The sequence below is a fragment of the Bufo gargarizans genome, chromosome 4, assembly GCF_014858855.1.
Source record: "Bufo gargarizans isolate SCDJY-AF-19 chromosome 4, ASM1485885v1, whole genome shotgun sequence".
NCBI classification, from domain to species: domain Eukaryota; kingdom Metazoa; phylum Chordata; class Amphibia; order Anura; family Bufonidae; genus Bufo; species Bufo gargarizans.
In genome coordinates, this window is record NC_058083.1 from 531,997,394 (window position 1) to 532,008,414 (window position 11,021).

Genomic DNA, 11,021 nt, shown 5'->3' on the forward strand with positions numbered 1-11,021 from the left:
GTCCTGCTCCGTCCTCCTGACACACGGGGTGTCACACACTCACCAGACGACTTCTTCACTACCTTGTAATCCTGTGTATGGGGAGACGCCGATCACTACAGAGATTCTAAGAATCCTTCACCTTTCCAGACATTTCCCTGCTTTATTACTAGAGATAAGAGTGATGTCATGTGAGACTCTCACCTCTCCAGTTATCAAGTGGATGATCTCCAGGGTGAGGTCTAATATCCTCGCAGCCATGCGGTCTCTGTCCTTCTCCATCCTTGGTGGGTCCTTGATGGAAAAGACCATTGGCTCTTGGGGAAAGAAGGAGGATTGGGAGAAAAATCACATCTTACATGAACTAAAGTGTCTCACAAATTAGGAATGACAAAAGTCTACCAATATTGTACAACGGAGGTGACTTAGCTCTTGAGGTGTCTTATACATACCAGACTGGTGACCATAATAAATCAGTCAGCCGGCCTCCTGCTATACAGTGAATACAGTGTTACACAGGATACACATCGCAGTCTACCACATACAGCAGACAGAGCTCATCTTATTTTTACTGTAAATGTCTTTATTATTGGGATGACTGATAGGAAGGTCACAGACACTTGATCTGACATGCTTTCTGCAGCCTGAGAGAATTTGAAAGTTTTCCAATGTAATGACTCACATTTGGTCTCAGGACTGTGTTTAAAGTGAACCTGAGTTTTCAAAAAAGGTTTGGATAATGGCAGTGCTTCTTTGTACAGTCTGAGAAGGAACTGTTATGTTTGGGCTTACCTTAAGTTTATTTCAGCCATATTATCTTGTTTCAGCAGCACAGCTAGATGCATTTCACTCAGAAGCAGGGGGGTCTCCCTTCTATAGGTACTGTACGCAGTGACCTCACTTCCCTTACTCTCCACTATGTTTTTTTCTAAGGAGCTCAGAAAGCTGATGAAGAGGTATAAATCACACTTACAGAAAGGCAGGAGGCTCCTGTGATCTTCGGAAGATTCGTAGAAGACGTTATTTTATCAAAGTCAGGATCTCAGCTAGCTCCAACACGCCCTACTTGCTCTCATCTGTATTCTGGGTCTAGGTAAAGTTGCTGTATAATTACTCCTAATTTCTTTGATTGTAAGATGGCTAGAAGGTTGGAGGAGTGTTTAAACTAGGGACTGGGGGGAGGTTAATTACGTTATAGGAGGGGAAGATAGTGCAGATAGAGACCGGGGGCAAGGTAGTGGGACTAGGGGAGGAATGGACTAGAACTAAGGGGACAGCACTATTGTGAAGGGGCACTAAGGGGACAGCACTATTGTGAAGCGGCACTAAGGGGAAAGTACTATTGTGAGGGGGCACTAAGTGGACAGCACCATCACGATGGTGAACTTAGGGGACAGTACTATTGTGCGCGGCACTACTAAGGGGACAGCACTATTGTGAGGGACACTATTAAGGGGACAGCACTATTGTGAGTGACACTACTAAGGGGACAGCACTATTGTGAGGGGGCACTACTAAGGGGACAGCACTATTGTGAGGGGGCACTAAGGGGACAGCACTATTGTGAGGGGGCAGCAAGGGGACAGCACTATCGTGAGGGGGCACTACTAAGGGGACAGGACAGCACTATCGTGAGGGGGCACTACTAAGGGGACAGCACTATCGTGAGGGGGCACTACTAAGGGGACAGCACTATTGTGAGGGGGCACTACTAAGGGGACAGCACTATTGTGAGGGGGCACTAAGGGGACAGCACTATTGTGAGGGGGCACTAAGGGGACAGCACTATTGTGAGGGGGGCACTATTGTGAAGGGGCACTAAGGGGACAGCACTATTGTGAAGGGGCACTAAGGGGACAGCACTATTGTGAAGGGGCACTAAGGGGACAGCACTATTGTGAGGGGGAACTAAGGGGACAGCACTATTGTGAGGGGGCACTAAGGGGACAGCACTATTGTGAAGGGGCACTAAGGGGACAGCACTATTGTGAAGGGGCACTAAGGGGACAGCACTATTGTGAGGGGGAACTAAGGGGACAGCACTATTGTGAGGGGGCACTAAGGGGACAGCACTATTGTGAGGGGGCACTAAGGGGACAGCACTATTGTGAGGGGGCACTAAGGGGACAGCACTATTGTGAAGGGGCACTAAGGGGACAGCACTATTGTGAAGGGGCACTAAGGGGACAGCACTATTGTGAAGCGGCACTAAGGGGAAAGTACTATTGTGAGGGGGCACTAAGTGGACAGCACCATCACGATGGTGAACTTAGGGGACAGTACTATTGTGCGCGGCACTACTAAGGGGACAGCACTATTGTGAGGGACACTATTAAGGGGACAGCGCTATTGTGAGTGACAATACTAAGGGGACAGCGCTATTGTGAGGGGAACTACTAAGGCCACAGCACTATTGTGCATATGCCACTAAGGGGACAGCACTATCGTGAGGGGGCACTACTAAGGGGACAGCACTATTGTGAGGGGGCACTACTAAGGGGAAGGCACTATTGTGAGGGGGCACTACTAAGGGGACAGCACTATTGTGAGTGGTACTAGGGTTGAGCGGTATACTGGTGTTCACAATATACCGCGGTATTAAAAAACGGCGATAGGGCGATATCGCTGTTTCCTAATTACCGCAGTATTTTGCGACGTAAATCTGCGTCCGCCCGCCCCTGCACCTTGCATAGCGCTGAGAAGTACAAACACATTACTTCCTCTCGCTCCTGGCTCCTTCTTGCTCCGCCTCCCTTATTCAAGTCTCCAGACTCCACCCACCATCTGACATCACCGTCCGTCACCCACCCGTGTCGGTTCTATTGTTTGTGGCGAACTCTGTGTGAGTACTGGGTGTCTCTGGAGAGACTTTTCCTGCGGCTGCCTCGCTAGTGTGCTCTAACAAAATTAGAAACGTATTACTTCCCGCAGCGGGCTGCCCCCCGGCTCTCCCTCCTCCTTGCTCCCATATTCAAATCTCCGCCCACCGACATCTGATGTCAGAATCAGAGCACACAAGCGCGGCAGCCGCGGGAAAAGTATATCGTAAAGTATTATTATATGTATGGTGGGCACAAGACTTTATTATAACATCTCCTTGTGGCCCCCGCCCCCTACAGTGTAACGTCTCCTTGTGGCCTCCATACAGTATAACGTCTCCTTGTGGCCCCTCCACACAGTGTAACATCTCCTTGTGGCCCCTCCATACAGTGTAACATCTCCTTGTGGCCCCCGCCCCCTACAATGTAACGTTTCCTTGTGGTTGGCCCCATAACAGTGTAACGTCTCCATGTGGCCCCTCCATACAGTATAACATCTCCTTGTGGCCCCCATACAGTATAACATCTCCTTATGGCCCCCGCCCCCTACAGTATAACATCTCCTTGTGGCCCCCATACAGTATAACATCTTCTTATGGCCCCCGCCCCCTACAGTGTAACGTCTCCTTGTGGCCTCCATACAGTATAACGTCTCCTTGTGGCCCCTCCACACAGTATAACGTCTCCTTGTGGCCCCCATACAGTATAACATCTCCTTGTGGCCCCCGCCCCCTACAATGTAACGTCTCCTTGTGGTTGCCCCCATAACAGTGTAACGTCTCCATGTGGCCCCTCCATACAGTATAACATCTCCTTGTGGCCCCCATACAGTATAAAATCTCCTTGTGGCCCCCATACAGTATAATGTCTGCTTGTGTTTTTTTTTCTTTTAAACGGGTATTTATCGCGATAAATGTCTTAATATCGTTATCATCTGAATAGTTTTGATATCGCCCAACCCTAAGTGGTACTAATAAGGGGACAGAACTACTGTGAGGGGCACTAATAACGGGACAATGATATTGTGAGGGGGCACTAAGGGGACAATGATATTGTGAGGGGGCACTAAGGGGACAGCACTATTGTGAGGGGGCACTACTAAGGGGACAGCACTATTGTGAGGGGGCACTACTAAGGGGACAGCACTATTGTGAGGGGGCACTACTAAGGGGACAGCACTATTGTGAGGGGGCACTACTAAGGGGACAGCACTATTGTGAGGGGGCACTACTAAGGGGACAGCACTATTGTGAGGGGGCACTACTAAGGGGACAGCACTATTGTGAGGGGGCACTACTAAGGGGACAGCACTATTGTGAGGGGGCACTAAGGGGACAGCACTATGGTGAGGGGGCACTACTAAGGGGACAGCACTATTGTGAGGGGCACTACTAAGGGGACAGCACTATTGTGAGGGGCACTACTAAGGGGACAGCACTATTGTGAGGGGGCACTACTAAGGGGACAGCACTATTGTGAGGGGGCACTACTAAGGGGACAGCACTATTGTGAGGGGGCACTACTAAGGGGAGAGCACTATTGTGAGGGGGCACTACTAAGGGGACAGCACTATTGTGAGGGGGCACTACTAAGGGGACAGCACTATTGTGAGAGGGCACTAATGGGACAGCACTATTGTGAGGGGCACTACAAAGGGGACAGCACTATTGTGAGAGGGCACTACTAAGGGGACAGCACTATTGTGAGAGGGCACTACTAAGGGGACAGCACTTAAGGGGACAGCACTATGGTCAGGGGGCACTAAGGGGACAGCACTATTGTGAGGGACACTACTAAGGGGACAGCGCTATTGTGAGGGGGCACTAAGGGGACAGCACTATTGTGAGGGGGCACTACTAAGGGGAGAGCGCTATTGTGAGGGGGCACTACTAAGGGGAGAGCGCTATTGTGAGGGGGCACTAAGGGGACAGCACTATTGTGAGGGGGCACTACTAAGGGGAGAGCACTATTGTGAGGGGGCACTACTAAGGGGAGAGCACTATTGTGAGGGGGCACTACTAAGGGGAGAGCACTATTGTGAGGGGGCACTACTAAGGGGAGAGCACTATTGTGAGGGGGCACTACTAAGGGGAGAGCACTATTGTGAGGGGGCACTACTAAGGGGAGAGCACTATTGTGAGGGGGCACTACTAAGGGGAGAGCACTATTGTGAGGGGGCACTACTAAGGGGACAGCGCTATTGTGAGGGGCACTAAGGGGACAACACTATTGTGAGGGGGCACTAAGGGGACAGCACTATTGTGAGGGGCACTATTAAGGGGACAGCACTATTGTGAGGGGCACTACTAAGGGGACAGCACTATTGTGAGGGGGCACTACTAAGGGGACAGCACTATTGTGAGGGGGCACTACTAAGGGGACAGCACTATTGTGAGGGGGCACTAAGGGGACAGCACTATTGTGAGGGGGCACTAAGGGGACAGCACTATGGTGAGGGGGCACTAAGGGGACAGCACTATGGTGAGGGGGCACTACTAAGGCTACTTTCACACTTGCGCTTGATCGGATCCGTTCTGAACGGATCCGATCATATTAATGCAGACGGAGGCTCCGTTCAGTACGGATCCGTCTGCATTAATAACTTAGAAAAATTTCTAAGTGCGCAAGATGCCTGAGCGGATCCGTTCAGACTTTCAATGTAAAGTCAATGGGGGACGGATCCGCTTGAAGATTGAGCCATATGGTGGCATCTTCAAGCGGATCCGTTCCCATTGACTTACATTGTAAGTCTGAACGGATCCGCTCGCCTCCGCACGGCCAGCTGAACGCTGCAAGCAGCGTTCAGCTGTCCGACTGGCCGTGCGGAGCGGAGGCTGAACGCCGCCAGACTGATGCAGTCTGAGCGGATCCGCTCCATTCAGACTGCATCAGGGCTGGACGGAGGCGTTCGGGTCCGCTCGTGAGCTCCTTCAAACGGAGCTCACGAGCGGACCGACGAACGCTAGTTTGAAAGTAGCCTAAGGGGACAGCACTATGGTGAGGGGGCACCACTATGGGGATAGCACTATGGTGAGGGGGCACTAAGGGGACAGCACTATAGCACTATTGTGAGGGGGCACTACAAGGGGACAGCACTATAGCACTATTGTGAGGGGGCACTAAGGGGACAGCACTATCGTGAGGGGGCACTACAAGGGGACAGCACTATGGTGAGGGGACAGCACTATTGTGAGGGACACTACTGGTCACGTGATGACGTAGTACTCGCCTCCTCCTACCTTCCAGTCATGCGGCCCACGCTGTGTCCGGTCTCTGATCCGCGCTCTGGGGTCGGTTTACATTCTGGGATTCCCGCGCTTTCTGCCCGCGGACGCCGTGTGGCTCAGGTCTGAGGTGATGTCGCTGCCGCCTGTCCCCGGAGCTGCTGCTGCTGCTGCTGGGTGTTCAGCGTCCTCTGCTCCCCCCCCCCCTGACCCGCTCTGCTTATCTCTGCTTATCACCGGTATCTGCGGCCGTTTGGTTACAGGCTGGAAGTTGTGTTTTCTGCTCCCTCTGCTGAAATGTGATGCGTTCTCCTCCCTCCCTCCTCACTCGTGTTTTTTTTTTTTTGTCAAAAATGTTTTTCTTTAATCTGTCAGACACGTGTGTCCGTGGTTACAGCTGTCCAGAAGGCCAGGCTCTGTGAGATAGAGCATAGCCACCTTGTGCAGCTCTCACCCCAGCTTGCTGAGCACTTGTATGCAGATAGAGAGCTACAGGGACAGGTGGACATCAGGGAACCTATAAGTAATCCTCCCGCAGGTCCCCGATGACAGGGTAAGGCTCCATTCACACGTCCGCAATGTGTTTTGCGGATACACGGAGCCACGGATCCGCAAAACACGGAAAGCGGCAATGTGCGTTCCGCATTTTGCGGACCGCACATTGCCGGCACTAATAGAATATGCCTGTTCTTGTCCGCAATTGCGGACAAGAATAGGACATGTTCTATTTTTTTGCGGAAACGGAAGCACGGATGCGGAAGTGCGGATCCGCAAATGTGGATGCGGACAGCACATTCCGGCCCCATTGAAAATGAATGGGTCTGCACCAGTTCCGCAAAATTGCGGAACGGATGCGGATCCATTTTGCGGACGTGTGAATGGACCCTAAGTAACCGGCCTCCATTCACACGTCCGTAACTGTTTTGCTGACAAGAATAGGACAAGTTCTATTTTTTTTCAGGAACGTAATTGCGGATCCCCCAAAAAACATATGCGGATTCGCATCCGTTCCAGCCCCATTTAAAAAAAGTGAATGGGTCCACAAATTGCGGAAGGAATGCGTATCCAAATTTCGGACGTGGGAATGGACCCTAAGGCTCCATTCACACGTCCGTGATGTGTTGCGGGTCCACAACACACCCGCCCGGCCCCCCCATAGAAATGCCTATTCTTGTCTGCAAGCTGCGGACAAGAATAGGACATGTTCTATCTTTTGCGGAGCTGCGGACCCGAAGATCGGGGCCGCGCTCCGCAATTGCGGACACTGTGTGCTGTCCACATCCATTCCGTCCCTATAGAGAATGAATGTGAATGGAGCCTCAGCCTAACCGTCATCCTTTGCTGGAGCCCGTCTCATTGGCCCGTAATTTTTTACTACCCTCGGTGCGTTCACAGCAACTCTAAGCGTGAAATTTGCCTGGCCCGTCGTTGTGCGCCTGCGCCGACACACCACCTTCTCAGCCACTCTGGTGGCGAGCAGTGAGACACACCTCCTTCCGGTGCGGCTGCGTCACAACAGCAAGTGACGAGGGTAGCAAAAAATAACGGAACACCGGCCTCAGTCTTCTTTCCAGGTGCAGGACGCACAATAATAGTGCGCATGCGCCTCTATCTGCGGCTCCGGTCAACAAAGCACTGCGCATGCACAGTTATTTTCTCTCCGGACCCGTGCGTGCGCCGGTATCGCCAATGAGGTAATCAGGATTGTCATAAACTACTCGCATTACAAATATAATACATTATATTTTGTTTTATTAAAATTTTGGCAGCCAGTTGGCCAAATGTCATAACTTGGCGGCTATCTTCAATAAAGGTTGTGCAGCGATTTGTTTTTTAGCGCCATAATAATAATCAGCCCGAGTCTAGTTACTTCTCCTTTTCTGTCTCCAAAATTTATTTAATATCTCTCTAGATAGATATCATATTTTTTTTTACAATTTTTTGTTTTTGGGGTATAGAGACATACGTATACTATTTCTGTATCTTTATATATATATATATATTCCAGAAAAACGGGCAGCACTCCAAAAGAAGTAAAATAAAAATAAAACTTCTATTCACCCATGTGGAACAAGCGACGTTTCGGCTCTACCAATAGAGCCTTTCTCAAGCAAATAATCAGGACAAAGTGCTCAGTACACACAGCATACTCAATCATGTTAGGCTACTTTCACACTTGCGGTAGGAAGGATCCGACAGGCTGTTCACCCTGTCGGATCCGTCCTTCCGCTATTTCACCGTGCAGCCCCCATTGACTATAATGGGGACAGGGGCGGAGCTCCGGCGCAGCACGGCGAAAGGCCGCCGGACTAAAAGTTCCAGCATTTCAATGCATTTTTCTGACTGATCAGGTCTTGGGCTACTTTCACACTGCCGTTTCAGGGTCCGTCTGTGAGATCCGTTTCAAGGCTCTCACAAGCGGGCCCCGAACGGATCAGTTTGGCCCCAATGCATTCTGAATGGATGCGGATCCATTCAGAATGCATCAGTTTGGCTCCGTTGCGCCTCCTTTCCGCTCTGGAGGTGGACACCAAAACGCTTTCTGTGTCCGCCTGGCGGTGCGGAGCCAAACGGATCCGTCCTGACCTACAATGAAAGTCAATGGGGACGGATCCGTTTACATTGACACAAATATGGTGCAATTGTAAACTGATCCGTCCCCCATTGACTTAATGTAAAGTCAGGACGGATCTGTTTGACTTAGACTTTTTTTTGACTAAGTGTATGCAGACGGATCCGTACTGAACAGATACCATCGTTTGCATTTATAGGTGCGGATCCGTCTGTGCAGATACCAGACGGATCCGCACCTAGCGCGGGTGTGAAAGTAGCCTTACAAATGCCATCAGTTGGCATACATTTTGGTGACGGAACTGCTTGCCGGATCACTCTGCCGCAAGTGTGAAAGTAGCCTAAGGGTACTTTCACACTAGCGGTTTTCTTTTCCGGCGCTGACTTTCGTCCTAGGGGCTCAAATCCGGAAAAGAACTGATCAGTTTTATCCCCATGCATTCTGAATGGAGAGCAATCAGTTCAGGATGAATCCAGTTCAGTCTTTTTTTTTTTTTTTTTTTACTGATCAGGCTTTTCAGAAAACCGTAGCATGTTGTATTTTTACCTCTGGCCAAAAATACGGAACACTTTGACTTAATGCCGACTCTGGCATTTTTCCCATTGACTTGCATTAATGCTGGATCCGGCCCCGTTTGTTCCGTCAAACCGCATTCGACTTTTGCATGTTAAACCCTGAAAAATTTGTAAAAAAAGTTAGTCCATAAATGGCGGATCCGTTTTTTTCCAATGCATTTTTTTCATTGTGATCCGAATCCTTATCAGGATTCAAATGTAATCCGTTTTTCCGGATCCGGCGGGCAGTTCCGGCGACTGAATTGCCCAGCCGGATTCAAACAACGCTAGTGTGAAAGTAGCCGAAGTGAAAATTACAACAAAGCCCGGATCAATAAAGCCAATTAATAGTGAAAAGTGACAAACAATGATGTAAACAGTGTTATAAAAATAGAAATGCAAAGATTATTACAATATACAATCTGATAAAATAAAAAAAAATTAACAGGCCGCCCCCCCCCCCCCCCCAGTAGAGGCAGATCAGGCAGGACCCCAAAACCACTACCGCCCAGGAGAGTTCTCCTCCATACAGGACACCGCATGAAAGGCCAAAACTATTAATGAGGAATATAAATGAATAATACAGTAATCGATAACACCCAGCATAAGAACGAGGTATCCGTTTTTTTTTTAAATACATCAAGTCGCAGCATCCAGACATCTGGTCAGTCCCCGTCAACTCATCCCCTGCCTCTTCGGTACACCATCTAAAGAAATGAGAGAGAATTTTTATTTTATTTTTTTATTGGTGACATTAAAAAAAACTTTACTTTTCTATATATATATATATTAATTAATATTGTCTTCGTCCATAATATCATCAACCACATACGCAGGAGCCAAACAGTTAGGACCAGAGGGCAAGCCTGCCGTGGACCACTGCTGAAAACCTGCTAACAAGGGGAATGTATTTTTTTCTGTGGACTTTCCGTGGTGTAAACGAACACCGAGACTTTGAACGGTCATTTGGTTTTGCCTTTTGTGTAAATAAACACTGAACCGTTTAAGTTAAAGACGTTGTGATTGCCTCTGTTGTGCGTCCGCTAGCCTGTCTACCAGAGCGAATCCCCACCGTATATATATATAAATGTTTAGTCTACACAATAGAAATGAATGGGAGCGGTGGCCACATAAGCGCCGTGCGCTCCCATTCACTACTGTGGGTAGAGCGCTTGGTGACCTTTTTCTTCGCCTGAAACAGGCATAGAAAATGTTAAATGAGACATAGTCTTACACCCCCCCCCCCCTTCCACACACACCACACCTACCTTTTTAGACCTGCCGTGTGCATGGAGAATTTACAGATTGCAAATCCACTAGCCGTTGCGCCAAATACGCCTAAGGGTGGGTTCACACTCGTGTTAGGGATTCAGTTATGGCTTTCCGTTACAACATAGTTTTAACGGAATGCAAAATGGGAAAGCATAACGGATCCGTCTGGGTCCCGTTATGCAAGACGGAAAACAGGGGGCAATGGATGGCAGAATGGGGGTACTGTGGATGTCACTGTTGAGCCTCATGCACACGACCGTTGTTCGGGCCCGCATCCGAGCCACAGTTGAGTGGGGGGCATGGCCAGCCTGTGACTCAACACTGCAGTGCAGCCAGGATTGTGTATCAATAAAGATATGTATTCAACAAAACAAGAAGGGGGGGGGGGGATCTGCCAGGATAATGTGATGTCTTCCAGAGGGGAAGGAAAGCTCGGGTATTTGGGGCATATGTATGCATGGTGAGGGGTGTTAGGAGCACATAAATTGGAGGCGGCTGTCTCAGGCAGAGTCGCGCATCTACGCGTCATCTCGCGAGACGCGAGATTTCCTGTGAACGCGCGCACACAGGAACTGCAGGTAAGCGAGTGGATCTACAGTCT

The 11,021-nt window shown here is 49.7% G+C and overlaps 1 long non-coding RNA gene across 2 annotated transcripts; it reads right to left on the bottom strand.

The window, feature by feature from the left end:
• Positions 1 to 22: 22 nt before the first annotated feature.
• On the bottom strand, positions 23 to 6,486 carry LOC122934860. 2 transcript variants are annotated; one of them, XR_006388716.1, is made up of 3 exons: positions 6,038 to 6,486; positions 184 to 296; positions 23 to 71 (listed from the first exon to the last, which is right to left on the bottom strand). It is a non-coding gene; the product is annotated as an uncharacterized LOC122934860 (long non-coding RNA). The 2 variants fall into 2 exon arrangements; XR_006388717.1 differs by lacking the exon at positions 6,038 to 6,486 and adding an exon at positions 953 to 1,184.
• Positions 6,487 to 11,021: the final 4,535 nt, after the last annotated feature.